A 5,700-nucleotide genomic window follows, 5' to 3' on the forward strand; every position below is an offset into this window, starting at 1 on the left:
CATTGAAACTTTAAATTGCCTTGGGTAGTATGGTAATTTTAACAATATTAATTCTTTCAATTTATGAGCATAGTATATCTTTCCATCTGTTTGTGTTATCTTTCATTTATTTTTATCAGTGTCTTATAGTTTACCAAGTCCAGGTTTTTACCTCCTTAGGAAGGTTTATTCCTAAGTATTTTATTCTTTTTGATGCAACTGTGAATGAAATTGCTTCCTTTATTTATCTTTCTTATAGTTCATTGTTAGTATACAGAAATGCAGCAGATTTATATATATAAATTTTGTATGCTGCCACTTTACCAGGTTCATTGATGAGCTCTAGTAATTTTCTTGTGGCATCTTTAGGATTTTCTATGTATAGTATCATGTCATCTGCAAACAGTGACAGTATTTCTTCTTCCTTTCCCACTTGGATTACTTCTATTTCTTTTTCTTGTCTGATTGTTATGGATAGGACTTCCAATGCTATGTTGAGTAAAATTGGGGAAATTGAGCATCCTTGTTTTGTTCCTGATCTTAGAGGAAATGCATTCAGCTTTTCACCATTGAGTATGATGTTATCTGTGGGCTTGTCATATATGGCCTTTATTATATTGAGGTATGTTCCCTCTATACCTTCTTTGTTGAGAGTTTTTAACATGAATGGATGGTGAATTTTGTTTGAAGCTCTTTCTGCATCTATTGAGGTAATGATATGATATTTTTCCTTCAACTTGTTAATATGGTGTATTACATGGACTGTTTTGTGAATATTGAACCATCCTTGCAACCTCAGGATAAATCTTCTATTTATTTTAAATTTTATTTCAACTTAGAATGTGATGAGTCCTTTGGAAGCCTGGCTTATGTTTTTTGTACTCTAAACTTTGATGAAGAGAAACTTATAATAAAGTTAAATTACTATAGTATAAGCGATTAACATTTTTAAAGAGTAATTATGGATTATTTTAAGATGTCTGTTATTAAAGGTTGTCTTGGTTTCTATGGTTATGGCAACTTTTTGGAAAATGTTTTGTCTAGCTACAATTCAGTTGCAATGTGCTGAAGTATTGAGATGATTCTCTTAAAAATGTTTAATTTGGTTACTGTATTTATGTGTTCAGTGAAAACTCTAGATTGATAATTCCAAAACTTGTTGCATTTTCATGTCCGTTAATTGTGGGATTTTTCATATTCTTTATTACATCTATAACTAAGAGCATGTGACACTTTTAAGTGAGTTTCTCATAGTTTTATAAAAATTTATATAAGCACTAACTTTTTTCATACTTGCCAGATTTGAGATTGAGAAACATTATTCTAGACTGCTTGAAAATAAGGTTTGATTTTTGGTATTTCCAAGACCTTTTTATTTTATTATTTTATTTTTTTTGCAGTAGCACTATTTTTTCCAAAAGAATTTTCATCTCCCACAGATTTACTTAGAATACCTAACAGATCTCACATTAGGAAATTACCATCTTAGCTGAAATTACTGATGCTATTTCTACTGTCAAGTGCTAAAAAAAAGGCTTTCCCATCATTTCCATATTTTATCTACTATTCTTTACTCATATCTTTCTTGATAAAGTAGTAAAGAGGCTGCAATACAGCCTAATTTTCTTTGTAGAATATTTCTGATTATCTGAACATTTCAGCGACTGAGAGTACCTGATTTGCCTGTCACAACATCAGATTCACTGTACCATGGGAAGTGTGAATACATTCAGGAAGAATTGAAATTTGTTGTTGAGGAGGTTGACTGAGATGCAAAGTTTCCTTGGTCCAGCTGGACACTGCCACTGTATTAGAGATTATGTCTGTCCTGTTAACTAAATGTTTTTTCAGTTTCCAGCATAATGTCTGGTATATTTGCTGAATCCATGAAATGTTTACCAGCCAGGTGGTCTCTTGAATTTTCAGTCTCTGTACTTGTAATATGAGGACATGGAGACAGAATCAGTTATGATCCTCTCTTAATATACTTTTTTTTCCTTTTTAAAAAATTTTTATTTCATATTGGAGTAGAGTTGATTTACAATGTTGTGCTAGTTTCAGGTGTACAGCAAAGAGATTCAGTTATACATATACATATATTTATTCTTTTTTCAGATTCTTTTCCCATATACATTACTACAGAGTATTGAGTAGAGTTCCCTGTGCTATACGGTAGGTACTTGTTGATTATTTTATATATTGTAGCATGTATATGTTAATTTCTAACTTCTAATTTATCCCTCCCCCTTTCCGCTTTGGTAACCATAAGTTTGTTTTCTAAGTCTGTGAGTCTGTTTCTGTTTTTTAAGTAAGTTCATTTGTATCTTTTTTTTTAGATTCCATGTATAAGTGATATCATATGATATTTGTCTTTCTCTGTCTGACTTACTTCATTTAGTATGATAATCTCTAGTCCATCCATGTTGCTGCAAGTGACATTATTTCATTCTTTTTTATGGCTGAGTAATATTCTATTGTATATATGTACCATGTCTGCTTTATCCATTGACCAGGTGGCTCTGGCCTCAGGAAGACTTTAGGCTGCCTGTTTGCTGATGGGTGGGGCTGTATTCCTGCCCTGTTGGTTGTTTGTCCTGAGGAGTCCTAGCACTGGAGCCTACAGTATATTGGGTGGGGGCCAGGTCTTGGTGTCAAAATGACGGCCTCCGGGAGAGCTCATGCCAATGAGTACTCCCCAGTATGTCCGCTACCAGTGTCTTTGTCCTCACAGTGAGCCACAGCTGGCCTGTACCTCACCAGGAGACCATCCAAGACCAGCAGGTAAGTCTGGCCCAGGGTCCTATGTAGTCACTGCTTTTTGCCTGGGTCCCACTGTGCATGAGATCTTGTGTGCACCCTCCAGGGGTGGAGTTTCTCTTTCCCCCAGTCCTGTGGAGTTCCTGCAGTCAAGCCCCGCTGGCCTTCAAAGCCAAATACTCTGGGGTCTCATCCTCCTGATTCCAGACCCCATAGACTGGGGAGCCTGATGTGGGGCTCAGAACTCTCCTTCCTGTGGAAGAAACTCTGTGATATAATTATCTTCCTGTTTGTGGGTTGCTCATCTGGTGGGTATAGGATTTGATTGCATCGTGGATGCGACCCTCCTACTGTCTCATTGTGGCTTCTTTGTCTTTGGATGTAGAATATATTTTTTGGTAGGTTCCAGTCTTTTTTGTCGACAGTTGTTCAGCAGTTAGTTGTGATTTTGGTGTTTTCGTGAGAGGAGGCAAGCTCAAGTCCTTCTACTCCACTATCTTGTTTCCAACCTCTAAGATCTTTTTATTTTGTGTTTTCTGAAATACTTAAAATCCAGTAACACTTCTTTTTCTAAATTAGAAGAGTTTAAAAATGTTTATTTTAGTTTTTTTATTGTGACTTCTTTTCTTAAAACAGTTTTTTATTTGCTTTTTTCCCTCCAGATTTATTGAGATATAATTGACATATAACATTGTATAAGTTTAATGTGTACAATGTGCTAATTTGATACATGTCATTTTGTGAAATAATTGCAACAATAAGGTTAGTTAATACATCTATCTCACATAATTATAATTTTTTTTTGGGTGGTGAGACAATTTAAGATCTACTTTCTTAGGAATTTCAAGTATATTTTGCAGTATTGTTAACTATACTCAACATTTTGTCCATTAGATCTCCAGAACTTATTCATCTTATAACTGAAAGTTTTACTCTTTAACCAACATCTCCCATTTCTTCTACCCCCCTAACCCCTAGCAATCGCCATTCCACTCTCTGTTATTATGAATTTGTAGATTCTACATATCAGTGATATCATAAAACACCTGTCTTTTGTGTCTGACTTATTCCACTTAGCATAATGACCTCAGGTACGGCCATGTTGTTAAAAATGGCAGAATGTCCTTCTTTTTGAAGGCTGAATAATATTTCATTGTATGTGTGTATGTGTGTGTGTGTGTGTGTGTGTGTGTATATATATATATATATCACATCTTCTTTATCCATTCATTCATTAATGTACATTATACATATATATCACATCTTCTTTATCCATTCATTCATTAATGGATATTTAGGTTGTTTCTGGCTACTGTGAAAAATGCTGCAATGAACATGGGAATATAGATATTTCCTCAAGATAATAATTTTGTTTCCTTTGGATATGTACCCAGAAGCAGGATTGCTGGATCATATGGTAGTTCTATTTTTAATTTCTTGAAGAACTTCCATACAATTTTCATAATGACTGTACCAGTCTATGCTCCCAACAGTGTAAAAGGATTTTCTTTTCACATCCTTTCCAGCATTTGTTATTACTTGCCTTTTTGATAATAAACATTCTAACATGTATGAGGTGATATCTCATTGTGGTTTTAATGTGCATTCCCTGATGATTAGTGATGTTGAGCACGTTTTCATGTACCTTTTGGCCATTTGTATGTCTTCTATAAAAAAAACTATTTAGGACCTTTGTCCATTTTAATTGGGTTATTAGGTTTTTGCTATTGAGTTATGTGAGTTCCTTGTATATTTTGGATATTAACTTGTCATAAGATATGTGCTTTGCAAATATTTTCTCCCATTCCACAGGTTGCCTTTTCATTTTGTTGATGGTTTCTTTTGCTGTGCAGAAGCTTTTAATTTGATGTAGTCCCACTTGTTTATTTTTGTTTTTGCTGTCAAATTCAAAAAATCATTGCCAAGACCATTGCCAAGGAGCTTAACCTTTTTTTTTTCTAGGAGTTTTATGGTTTCTGGTCTTATGTTCAAGTCTTTATTTTGAGTTAATTTTTGCATATGTTGTAAGATAAGGGTCTAGTTTCATCATTTTGTGTGTGAGTATACAATTTTCCCAACGCTTTATTGAAAAGACTATCATTTCCACATTGTGTATTCTTGGTACCTTTATTGAAAATTAATTAACCATATATGCATTGGTTTATTTCTGGGCTCTTTATTCCATTGATCTGTGTGTTTGTTTTAATGCCAATAACATACTGTTTTGATTACTATAGCTTTGTAGTATAGTTTGAAATTAGGAAGTGTGATGCTTCCATGTTTGTTCTCCTTTCTTAAGGTTGTTTTGGCTATTCATGGTCTTCTGTGGTTCCATATGAATTTTAGGATTGTTTTTTCTATTTCTGTGAAAAATGCCATTGCAATTTTGATAGGGATTGTATTAAATCTATAGATGGTTTTGGGTAGTAAGAATTTTTTAACAATATTAATTTTCCCCCTTCATGAACATGGAATATCTTTCCATTTATTTATGCCTTCTTTAATTTCTTTCATCAGTGTCTTATAGTTTTCAGTTTACAGGTCTTTCATCTCCATGATTAATTTATTCCTGAATATTTTACTTTTTTGGATGATATTGCAGATGGGATTGTTTTCTTAATTTTTGTTTCCAGTAGTTTGTTGTTAGTGTGTAGAAATTCAACTGATTTTTGTATATTCATTTTGTACCCTGCAACTCTACTGGGTCTATTTATTCTAACAGTTTTTTGGTGGAGTCTGCAGGGTTTTCTATGTAAAATATCATGTCATTTACAAACAGACAATTTTACTTCTTTCATTTCAATTGGATGCCTTTTATTTATTTCTCTTGTCTGACTACTCTGGCTAGGACTTCAAGAATGTTGAATAAAAGTGGTGAGAGTGGGTATCCCTGTCTTTTTTGTGATGTTATATGAAAAGTTTCAGTTTTTTATTTTTAAATATGATGTTAGCTTTGGACTTGCC

Source organism: Eschrichtius robustus, chromosome 1 (assembly GCF_028021215.1).
Source record: "Eschrichtius robustus isolate mEscRob2 chromosome 1, mEscRob2.pri, whole genome shotgun sequence".
Lineage (NCBI taxonomy): Eukaryota > Metazoa > Chordata > Mammalia > Artiodactyla > Eschrichtiidae > Eschrichtius > Eschrichtius robustus.